Source organism: Meriones unguiculatus, chromosome 9 (genome assembly GCF_030254825.1).
Source record: "Meriones unguiculatus strain TT.TT164.6M chromosome 9, Bangor_MerUng_6.1, whole genome shotgun sequence".
Classification (NCBI taxonomy): domain Eukaryota; kingdom Metazoa; phylum Chordata; class Mammalia; order Rodentia; family Muridae; genus Meriones; species Meriones unguiculatus.
In genome coordinates, this window is record NC_083357.1 from 58,534,456 (window position 1) to 58,547,550 (window position 13,095).

Genomic DNA, 13,095 nt, shown 5'->3' on the forward strand with positions numbered 1-13,095 from the left:
TGATCTGGCTAATTAAAGTGGTCAATCTCAACTTCCCTAACATAAAATTTGGATGAAAGTGTTGAGTTTTTTTGCTGTCAAAGTTAATCAACCATAGTATTCATCCTATACACATAAGCCCTGAAGCCATTGTAGCCGTCCATGTTCGTAGTCCCTTCTGCAGCCAGTTCTGAATACTCTGCCTGCCTTTGGACAGTTTGAGAAGAGCCTGTGTCAGAAAAACCCCACTGCTGCTCTATGAACAAGGAAGTTGAGTAATAAAAGGTGAGTAACTATGTACTCCTGTGAGAAATATCTCCCAACATGAGCCAATTGGCTTTGCCCAGCAATAAAATGGTGCTGGACAACCAAGACTTGTGTTCATACCATTCTTGTTTTCAAACCTGACCAAATCCAGTGTGAACTAAGTCAAATGTTGTGTAGCAAAGATATGTAGTACATCAGTATGTAATCATGTGTGCTCCTTTTTGTGTGCATGTATGTGGTGTGTGTGTGTGTGTGTGTGTGTGTGTGTGTGTGTAAGTGTAAAGGCAAGCAGGTTGTAATGACTTTGCAAACTCATTTTTATGATTTCACTTAAGGTTGGAACAGAATGTCTGTTGTCTCACAGAAGAACAGAATAGTTTTAGCTATTGAGTTCTGGAAGCTCCCTCTTTTTCTAATGAGAAAAATAGTTGTTATTCATGTTGGTGGTGGCGGCAATGTTTTTTCTTTTATATTAAGCCAATGTGTTTGTTCTCAGTCTCTTTCCCCTATAAAAGCAGGAGTCAATGAAACACATATGGGCACCTCCAGCTTTTACTATGACTACAAGCTGAACACTGTTTTTATATATTGAGTTTTACAATGGATGAAAGAGCATAACTTTCTAACACATGAATGCTACATGAAATTCAACCTTCACCGGACTTCACGTATTCCTGAAGCATGGCCACTTGCATTCATGTAAAGCCTGCCTACATCCTATTTTGGTCTTACTATGCCAGAGCTATGTAACTGATAGAAATTATATAAAACATAAACTACTTAATAAAGTATTTGCCAAACTCTACCAGAAAACATTACAGAGGCATGAAGGTAGGATCTCTTCCTACTGAAATGTGGCTAGGATGTATGTGGTCCAAAAATACACACCTCTCAGTGGGATGATGAATGCTCAGCAGACAGGGACAGTGTTACTCCCTGTTGTCTAGTTTTCTGTTCAATAACACTTGTTTTTATATGTTTATATGGGATGTACATGTTTGACCTATGAACAAAAAAAAAAAAAGGGAAGAAAGGATAAAGGAATAGAGAAAAGGAAAGATGATCAGTGATGTTAAGGTGTATCATGTCAAATATCCATGGCTTAAAATGTATTCCAAGTATGTTGGGAAACTAACTGAATTCTATATGCATGGGGTATTCCTTAACTTAATCTGATTTCAATTTGTTAAAACCCACCATGAATATAATATGGCCAATAATTACAGATGACAAGATACTCTACATCAAGAGATACAAGGATTTCACTTCTGGAAAATGAGAGGAAAGTGCGTTTTGTGTGAATATACCCACATATACTTGATTACACACATATGTAGTATCGTGAAGAAAAATGTAAACATGTTTAAAATTACAATAGAGTTTAACTTAATAGAATAGAGAAAATGAGTGTGAGAAAGATGAGAAACAAGGAGGAGGAAAAGAAGCAGGAGGAGTACTTATCAATTATGATCAATAGTTTTCTTGTACCAAACATGGAAAGTGTAGGGAAGCAAAGAATCGGAGAATACAATTAATTCAGATCAATATATTTCTTATGTAGCTAGTAAAACATATGTGTTTTCTGTCTATAATAATGTAAATACAAATCTAAGTCATCAATTGGGTGTATCAATTTGATAATTTCTGGTGCTTTCTCAGGTCACAGACAGTTGGAAACCCTCAGCAGGCCCATCAACTCTAGCACCATCACTTGCTTTATCATCCTGGGCTTCTTCTTCTCCTCTTTGTGCTCTTCTCCACTGTCTACCTCCTCACCCTCATGGGCAATGCTTCTATCATCTGTGCTGTGCACTGGGATCAGAGACTCCACACCCCCATGTACCTCCTGCTGGCCAACTTCTCCTTCCTGAAGATCTGGTATGTCACCTCTATAGTCCCCAACATGCTGGCCAACTTCCTCTCTGGCACCAAAGTCATCTCCTTCTCTGGGTGCTTCCAGCAGTTCTATTTCTTCTTCTCCTTGGGTTCTACAGAATGCTTTTTACCTGGCAGTCATGTGGCATTTGACTACTACCTTGCCATCTGCAGGCCTCTATATTATCCTGCTCTCATGACTGGGCACCTTTGCAACATCCTCGTGATCAGTTGCTGGGTGCTTGGCTTCCTCTGGTTCCCTGTTACCATCATCATCATCTCCCAGATGTCCTTCCATGGGTCCAGAATTATAGACCACTTCCCATGAGACCTGGGCCCTCTGTTGGCCCTCACCTATGGAAGAGGTTCTGTAATAAAGTTGACTAGTTCTAATTTAGGTTCCCTGCTTTAATTTATTCCATTTTTCTTCATCATGGGCTCTTACCCTCTAGTTATGAGAGCTGTGCTGAGAGTCCCTTCAGAAGCTGGACCAATAAAAAAATTATTCTCTACTTCAGGTTCACATTTTACTGTGATTACAGGGCTAAAGATGGCTATATTAGGTGCAGTCCATAATGACACCCATGCTGATTGTCCTGTACGTAGTCCTGTACGTAGTCTTGGTCATGGTCATGGTGCTGAAGACAATGCCAGAAAGGGAAAAGAGAGAGGCATGAGGTAGGAATTGGTTGATTAATGAGTAGTATGCATTTTGCCAATACATGCAAACACACTTCCACTTTTGGATGATTCCTGGGGCCAGATGTTTCAGCTCAGAATTCTACCAGACCTTCAAAGAAGAGTTAACATCAATACTCTTCAAACTATTCCACAAAATAGAAACAGAAACAACACTACCAAACTCATTCTATGAAGCCACAGTCACCTTGGGACCTACACCTCACAAAGTCCCAAAAGCAAGAGAATTTCAGGCCAATCTCCAGTATGAACATTGATGCAAAAATACTCAACGAAATACTTGCAAACCGAATACAAGAACACATTAAAGATTTCATCCACTATGACCAAGTAGGCTTCACCCAGGTATGCAAGGGTGGTTCAATATATGGAAATCCATCAATGTGATCCACCATATTAACAAACTGAAGGAGAAAAACCACATGATCATCTCCTCAGATGCTGAAAAAACATTTGACAAAATCCAACATCCATTCATGTTTAAAGTATTGGAAAGATCAGGGATAAAAGGCACATATCTAAACATAGTAAACAATATACAGCAAGCTTATAGCCAATATCAAACTCAATGGAGAGAAACTTAAATCAATCCCACAGACATCAAGGACAAGGCAAGGCTGCCCACTCTCTCCATATCTTTTCAACATAGTTGTGAAGTTCTTGCTAGAGCAATAAGACAATTAAAGGAGATCAAGGGGATTCAGTTTGCAAAGGAAGTCAAAGTAACACTATTTGCAGATGATATGATAGAATACCTGAGTGACCTCCAAAATTCTACCATGGAACTCCTACAGCAGATAAAAACCTTCAGCAAAGTGGCTAGATATAAAATTAACTCAAAAAAATCAGTAGCCCTTCTGTATATAAAAGACAAAAGGGTTGAGAAAGAAATTAGGGAAACAACACCCTTCAAAATAACTACAAATGGCATAAAGAACCTTGGTGTGAACCTAAACAAGCAAGTCAAAGACTTGTATGAAAAAAATTTCCATTCTCTGAAGAAAGAATTAGAAAAAGATATCAGAAGATGGAAAGATCTCCCATGCTCATGGCTTGGCAGAATTAACATAATAAAAATGGCCATCTTACCAAAAGCAAATCTTCAGATTCAATGCAATTCCCTTCAAATTACCAACACAATTCTTTAGAGACCTGGAAAGAAAAATTCTCAACTTCATATGTAATAACAAGAAACCCAGAAGTGCTAAAACAATCCTCTACAGTAAAAGATCTTCTGGAGGTATCTCCATCCCTGATCTCAAGCTGTACTACAGATCAACAATACCAAAAACTGCATGGTATTGGCATAGAAACAGAATTGTGGATCAATGGAATTGAATAGAAGACCCTGAAATAAATCCACATACTTATGGACACCTGATTTTTGACAAAGAAGCCAAAACCATTCAATGAAAAAAGACAGCATCTTCAACAAATGGTGCTAGTCCAATTAGATGTCTACATGCAGAAAAATGAAAATAGATCCATATTTATCACCCTGCGCAAAACTAAAGTCCAAGTGGATCAAAGAACTAAAGCCAGATACATTTAATTGGTGTATGAAAAAAAGGAAAAAGAAGTGGGGAAGACCCTAGAACTCATTGGCACTAGAAGACTACTTCCTGAACAGAATACCAACAGCACAGGCTGTAAGATCAACAATCAATAAATGGAATCTCATGAAACTGAAAAGCTTCTGTAAAGCAAAAGACACTGTCCACAATACAAAATGACAGCCTATAGACTGGGAAAGGATCTTCACCAACCCTATATCTGACAGAGGGCTAATATCCAGCATATATAAAGAACTAAAGAAGGTAAAAAGCAACAAATCAAGTAATCCAGTTTAAAAATGAGGTACGGAGCTAAACAGAGAACTCTCTGTAGATGAATATAGAATGACAGAAAAACTCTTAAAGAAATGCCGAATGTCCTTAGCCATCAGGGAGATGAATATCAAAAGACCCTGAGATTTCACCTCACAGCTATCAGAATGGCTATTTCAAAACTCAAGTGACAACACATGCTGGAGAGGGTGTGGAGAAAGGGAAACCCTCCCCCTGCTGGTGGGAATGTAAACTTGTACAACCACTTTGGAAATTAATCTGGTGCTATCTCACACAATTAGGAATAGTGCTTCCTCAAGATCCAGCTATACCACTTATAGGCATATATCCAAAAGAGGCTCAAGTAAACAACAAGGACATTTGCTCAACCATGTTTGTAGCAGTTTTATTCGTAATAGCCAGAACCTGGAAACAACCCAGATGTCCCTCAATGGAGGAATGGTTACAGAAATTGTGGTACTTTTACAAAATGAAATACTACTCAGCAATTAAAAACAAGGAAATCATGAAATTTGCAGGCAAATGGTGGGATCTAGAAAAGATCATCCTGAGTGAGGTATTCCAGAAGCAGAAAGACACATGGTATATACTCACTTATAAGTGGATACTAGACATATAAGATAAGATAGCATAAACATACTAAAATCTGTACACCTAAAGAAGCTAAACAAGGAGGACCCAGAGTAAGAAGATCAAAACAAATAGGATGGACGTTGGACTTAAGATAAGCAGGATAGGAGCCTACCATAGAAGGCCTCTGAAAGACACTACATAGCAGTGTATCAAAGCAGATGCTGAGACTCATAACCAAACTTTGGGCAGAGTGCAGGGAATCTTATGAAAGAAGACAGAGTTAGTAAGACCTGGAGAGAACAGGAGCTCCACAAGGATCAAATATATCCGGGCACAGGGGCTTGTCTGAGACTGATTCTCCAACCAGGGACCATGCATGGATATAACTGTCTGTGAAATGAACTCAGTCGTGGGCTCACTGACTTCTCCCCACCCCCAAGGGAGAATAGGATGGCCTCAGTTCACACTGTCCAATAAGGACAGTGTTTCCTAGGGAAGTCTGATATAAAACTATTGTCTACCTGCACTAGCACCAGTAGAAGCAGTCATATTAAACTACTCATTTGGTAGCATTTAGCAAACCATCCAAAGCAGAGCTGCCCCAGACTCCTTCAAGCTACTAAAATGGACACGAGAGCCACTCAATAAGTGTCATAACTTGGTAGTGTGGCCTGAACATAGTCTCACCTAATGTCCAGAGGGTCAACACATGCCCCTTTTCCTGTTAGTTTGAACTCAGAAGGAGATGGTGACCTATGGCAGATAGTAACCAAAGGCTGTACCCTGGTTCTCTGGCTTTTGAGCTTTTAAAAGTCCAGGTTTGCCAGCAACTGTCTAGAGACCCACAGGATTATGTTCTCCACACCTTAACTCTCTGACTCACCTCCAGTCTCAGATGTCAGATCCATTCCATAAATTATAAAACAGTCACCTGGAAGAAACAATTCCTCCATACACTCTGAGATAGGTCATGGCAAAAAGAAAGTTTCAACTGTCCCTCTCATTTCCCTGGTTTGCACACTCATGCTCTTCACCTCTGCTTCATGCTCCAAGCACTATGGCTGCCTTTTTGTTCCTACCCTACACTGCTTCAATGAATGTGTTTGCCTGTGTGTGTGTGTGTGTGTGTGTGTGTGTGTTTATTTTTTTCCTTATTGAGGTTTTGACAGTATCCAGGCAGACATGGTGCTAAGAAAGTTGCTGAGAGTTCTGTGTCTTGATCCACAGGCAGCAGAAGGGGACTGTGCATAACACAATGTTTAGGAGAACATATATATTCTCAAAGACTGCCTCGTCAGTGATGAACTTCCTTCAACAAGACCACACCTACTCCAACAAGGACACGCCTCCAATAGTACTCTTCCTATAGCCAAACATTCAAACACAGGAGTCTATGAGGACCATAACTATTAAAACCATCAGAGATGACTTGCTATTGCTAAATGAATGTGATCTTATTTGAATATCACTTACACAAATACACACACACACATACACACAATTCCCTCAGGCCTCACATTTGTGAGAAAGTCAAACGCTCTTGTGCAGAAGCATTTGAGGTCTGTCTAATCTTTGTTTTCTGGAGTGATCCTTAGACTCACTGTAGCCACTCCATTGCTATATTCCATTCGGTAAGATCTAGGGGCATATTCTGACCTTTCTCATACCAAGGAGAAAGATCCTCAGACATCATAGGCTGAGATGTTCCATTTTTGTTACCTCTGTCACATTGTCTTTTTGCTAGCAGCAGGGCTCCCAAAGTCGAAACATTGTCCAGCCTCCTCAGTTCTTGTATGGCTACATAGGGATTGGCTAAAGGGGTGTAATCAGAGGCATCAAGTTCTGTAAGTAACTTTGTTAAAGGTCAGGTTCTCCTCTCTTTTGCTCTGGCTGGAAGGCTTGGCTACATTAGGCTGCAATGAATAAGGAGGCACCTACCTCATGAAGGTTGGGCAGTGCTGGTCAGCTACTGTATGAGCTTCCAATTGTCCACTGGATGTTTTGTTTTAGTTTTCAGTTTTTTGCTGGAGACAGAGCCAAAAGTCTTTTGCATGCTTGGCATGTGCACTACTGCTGAGTCACTGACCCATGACCTGGCATGGACCTTGTGTCAGAAAAGAAAATCTTATGTGTTTAGGGCAGTGTCAACCACAAGTTCACTTATCTTGTTACCTGAAGGCTGGAGACTACCTGCTTTCTCCAGCCACCTCTAGAAGGAAAAACTCAATTTTTGTCACAGCAGAATATTCAATTTCTTTCTAATTTATTTTACATAATTTTTCTGTATGAGTTTATACCTGTCTGTGTGTGCACATGCATACATACGTGGACACACACATGCCATGGTTCCAATGCAAAGTCAGAGGACTACTTGTAGGATTTTATTCTCTCCTTTCTCTCTGGTCATCTGTCCTGACAACACAAACTTTTCCAAAATGAGAAATTTTACCAGCCCCTTCAACTACCTTCTAGAAGGAGGTCAATTCCAAGGTGGCTTGATATCTTTATCATCCTGTATTGACTTATGATATAGTTGCCAAGCCCTTCCACATGGCAGCGCACTTAAATAAATCTTAAAATATATTATGTATAAAAAATACTCGTGTCATCATCTTATAAACCTTTATCCCAACACTGGAAGGCAGATTCCTGTGAGAGGCAGCCCATCCTGGTCTACAGAATGATTTTCAGGCAATCTAGGGCTACAATGCCAAGAATAAGAGCTGGGGAGTGATGGCACAGGACTTTCATCTAATACTCAGGAATGAGAAGCAGGGGGACCTCTGAGTTGAAGGCCAGCCTGGTTTACGAAGTTAAGTCTAGGACAGCTAGAACTACACACAGAAACCCTGTCTTGAAAAAACAAAAAAAATTAAATTTAACTTTAAAATTAAAAATTGAAAGAAATTATAGTAATAATAATGAGGAAGAAGTGGATAAAGAAAAGAAGAAGAGGAAGAAGCAGAATCCAAATCAGAAGAAGTAGAAGAAGTGGAAGAAACAGAAGAAAAAGCAGAAGCAGAAGGAGAAGGATCAGGTACAGGCGCAGGAGAAGGGACAGAAGCAGAAGCAGCAGAAATAGAAGCAAAAGAAGCAGAAAGAGGAGCAGGAGCAGCAGCCGGAGCAGGGGGAGAGGGAGAAGAAGACGGAAAACAATAAAGGGAGGAAGAACATATAGAAGAAACTGGCTGGGAAACCGGCTCACTGGTAAAGCGCTTTCCTAACCAGCTTGAAACCTACGTGTGACTCACCATAACCCGTGTAAAGTCATGTAGCTTTTGTATATCTCATCCAAGGTTCCCTTGGTGAGCTGGGACATAGAGACAAGACAATCAACAGAAATGCCAGTGCCAGTTATCCAGGCGTACACAGTACACAGTGGCAAAAACAACAATGAGGAACCAATTAAATGGCTCAGTTGGTGACAGTGATTGCCATGAGGTGTGACTACCTAAGGTTGTTTCTTGGAATTCATATTAAGATGGAAGCAAAGAAGAAATCACTCCAAAAAGTTTTCCTCTGAACTCCACATGCAAGAATGGCATGCACACACCTGACCCTATACACAGGATAAAGGAATCCTAAGAAACCCTGGCTCAAGGTAGAAGGTAAAGACTAACACCTGATGTCATCTTCTGCCCACAACACCCAGGATCACACTCACCCAAACACATGCACACATATCAGACATGTGCAACACACACACAGACACACTATTGTAAAAATACATCAACAAAAATTTTCAGCTACTCGGTGCTCTCTCAAGTATTATTCAGCCATCTTTAAACTATTACCTGGCAGACATGAATGTCCAAGTTTGTCAATAAAGCCCCTGGGTCCAGCTGAAATGGATCTAGACCAGAGCAACCAAGTCTCGAGTTCTAGTCAGCACTCTGCAAGCACCGTTCTGGAGTCATCCAGCGGTTGAAGTCTGTTTGCATGTGTTGGCAAAACACATACTGCTCATCACTGCTCAGTAGCAAGCCTTGGTCTATTACCACCACATGCCTTTCTCTCCTCCCTTTCTGCAATTATCTTCAGCCATATGACCATGGTTGTGACTATGCACAGCCACCCAGGACATTTGTCATTGTGGGCTGCAGCTAATCTAGCCATCTTTAGCCCTCTAACTCTGATGCTGGAGCCTCCATCTAAGCTGGGTGGGTTTCATATGCTAGCTATCTGTCTAGCTTACAGCCAGAGAGATGTAAACTATGTGAGGTTCGATTTGTTGTGCATTGCTCGTCCTCAATGTTAGCAGAGATCATGGTGTACAGTAAGCACTTTAAAAATTGTATTTAAAAAAATCCTATTCAGAAGTTGAGCATGTGTCTATGCCTTTGATCCTTGCACTCTGAAAGCAGAGGCAGTCAGATCTCTGTGAATTTGAGGACAGCATGGTCTGCACGGTGAGTTTGAACAGCCAGAGCTACTTTCTTAGTCACTGTCTTGAAAAAAAAAATAAAGAAAGAAACACAAACAAAAACCCAAAGGGGGCTTGAGAATTGGCTCAGTAGTTCACAGTACTGGCTGCTCTTGAAAGGACCAGTGTTCACTTCTGGGCAACCAATGGAGGCTCATGGCTTCTAAAACTTCAATTCTAGGGAATTCAATGCCCTTTCCAGCTTCCTCAGACACCAGGCACACATGTGGTGGACAATCATACCTCCCCAAAAAATACCCCTATGCATAAAATAATAAAATAAACACTAAAAAATAGGCATACAAGTCACGACCTTATGAAATGTCTCAGCAGGTAAAGGATTCCTGCACAACCTGGAGACCTCTGTTCAACCCCCAGAATTAACATAAACATAGAGGGGGAAAATGGACTGCACAAAGCTGCCTTGTGACCTCCACTTGTACACATACATGGAATAATAATTCATAAAAATTAAAAAGAGAACAGAAGCCTTTGAAATGGAAGAGCCAAACAAACAATAAGAATTCAGTTAGGCTGGAGGCATGGCTCTGTGATAGAGCACATGGAAGGCACCAGGTTCCATACATAACACCAAACATACAAACACACAAAATACCTGTGGGTAAGTAGATTCAAGACCCACTTTAAATCGAGACATGATCCTGCAGCCCAGCAGTCTTTGACAGAATCCCAGCCTGGAAATTTGAGGTTCCTACCACAGTATTCTTCATCCTGACCAGAAGCCAGGCTCAGATGGCCACTTTTTCCAGAACCCACCTATTCAACAAGTACACAAGCCAGAGGCCTCTTGACCTTGAACTTTTTCAAAACAGCCCCATTACAATTGTGCCAGAGATGGTGCTTCATAGAACTAGGTCCAGGAGAAGAGGCTGTAAGTACTCCTTCCTTCTTCACCCCATTTCTGCCTAAAAGCCAAGGGCCCTGTCCTGACTCACAACAGAAAAACCAGAGCAAATGTTTCCTTGCATAAACCACTATTGGTGATTTATTTAAAGGTCTCCAAATAATCACTAAAGTTTTACTGGATATTAGAGCAGGAAGTATTCCATTGGAGGCCCCAAGGAGAACTCAATGGAAATCATTACCAGGTCAAAGGCCTTAGAAAGTGGAATGCCAAACATAGAAGACATCAATGTGGTCTCTACTCTGAAAGGAGGCCGAGGTAAAGGGCCAATTGAAATAATCTGGTGTAAATGGAATACTACTCAGCAATCAAAAAGGAGGAAATCATGAAATTTGCAGGCAAGTGGTGGGATCTAGAAAAGATCATTCTGAGTGAAGTATCCCAGAAGGAGAAAGACAAACATGGTATATACTTGCTTATATAGACCTACAAGATATGATAAACATAATGAAATCTACACACCTAAAGAAGATAATCAAGAAAGTGGACACGGGCGAAGATGATCAATCCTCATTTAGAAAGACAAATGGGATGTGCATTTAAGGTATGACAGGAATCTACCGCAAAAGGCATTTGAAAGACTCTACCTAGCAGTGTTTCAAAGCAGACACTAAGACTCATAACCAAACCTTCGGCAGAGTGCAGGGAATCATAAGAAAGAAAGGGAGTTAGTATGATATGGAAAGGATAGGAGCTCTACAAGGACCAAATATATCCGGGCACAGGGTCTTTTCTGAGACTGACACTCAACCAAGGACCATCTATGGATATAACCTAGAACTTCTGCTCGGATGTGGCCCGTGGTAGCTCAGTAACCAAATAGTTTTCCAAAGTAAGGGGAACAAGGACTATTTCTAACAGGATCTCAAGGGCAGGCTCTTTGACCTCCCCCAGGGGAGGACCAGTCCTGTTAGGTCACAGAGGAGGACTCTACAACCAGCCCTGAAGATACCTGATAAAACAGGGTCAAATGAAAGGGGAGGAGGTCCTTCCCTATCAGTGGACTTGGAAAGGGGCAGGGAGGAGACCAGGGAGGGAGTGTGGGGTTAGGGAGGGAATGAGGGAGCGGAATACAGCGGGGACACAGAGTTAACAAAATGTAACTAAAAAGAAAAATAAAATTAAAAAAAAAAAACGAGAAAGAAATACTCTGGTGTAAAGAGGCAGGACAGTTCCTGCTTTCCACCAGTACTACTACCAGATGATACAACGCTCCCAGAACGAGCGTCGGTGAGGTCAGATGGAAGAACACGGCACGGCACGGGTTGCAGTGGTGATCCCCAGGGAAAAAGGGAGGGTTCATTCTGACTGGTTTCTCTTGCATTTGTATTTATTTTACTGCAGTGCCATCTATGAACTGTTCTAGCACTTGTGGTGGTTGATTACTTCCCAAGTTGACTATATTGTCTCTTCAAACCAATTTCACACGGCACAAATCACCTCTATGGCTTGGGTGAACTCTGTCCACACAGTGACCCAAGTCATCTCACAGACTGGCGGAACCAAGCTCAGGCTTCTCAGACTCGGAGAGCAAGTCTACCTTTTTGGGCAAGTCTATTTGCAACATTGCATCATCACTCAGGACATAAGTCCTTTTGTTTTCAGGAACTGAATAGGGGAGTATCCTCAGAAAAAGTGGGCAAGTCTGCTGCTCCTGGATCCAAAGCCTAGATCACCTCTGCCCCCTCTATAGTCCAGGGGCATCATTATTTAAAAATACCTACCCTAATAATATGATCAATATATAAGTTATTCATGATGACTCACTGATGGATCACATCATTATGTAGATAGAAATAACAGAGCTTTGCAACCTGGGCACCTGAACAGGGTCATGAGGCTAGCTCATTCCTCCTGCACAGGAGGATCCTTGTATCTAAGCATCTTGCATGTTGGAGCCTGGCATGCTGGAGCAGCATTTTATGAGTTGTGTGCCTGCCAAAAATTGTCCTACACAGGCTCTTGCACCAAACTGAAACCTCTGTTTTCCTAAAGACGAGAGCGGGCAGACTGCATCCTGGCTCTCTATGAGAGTGTGTTACAGAACACTCCTGTGAAGGTTCTGATCATCAATGCAGCAGAGACATCTGCCTGGCTTCATCCTGGAAATGCCTTAACCTATTCTCTCCAGAGAACCCTTCTCACACAAATGGGTAAACACTGCAGAGATCAGTGCTAAAGGGTGGGAATCTGATCACTACAGGGGATGCTCCTAAATAAAAGTATAATTTCAGTCTGGTGTGGTGTGCACACCTTCAGTTCCCATCACTTGGGAGGCAGATCTCAGCAGATTTTGTACCATTAAGCAGAGCCTGCTAAGAATATAGTAAAGAGCTCACAGTGGGGGGTCACAGTGCCCCAGACTCACAATGTGGAAATCATATTATTTTCTGGACAGAAGTTCATGATGATTGGATCCGCACATTTCTTTGAGGTGTTCTTTCCCAGGAGGGGCTGTTAACCTTGCTGGTGAGCAAAAGCCAATAAAAGACAGAGAATCCAGAAAC

General features: G+C 41.4%; 1 pseudogene; it reads left to right on the plus strand.

The window, feature by feature from the left end:
• Positions 1–1,664: 1,664 nt before the first annotated feature.
• Positions 1,665–12,767, plus strand: LOC110539445 (olfactory receptor 11G2-like; annotated as a pseudogene).
• The last annotated feature ends 328 nt before the right edge of the window (positions 12,768–13,095 follow it).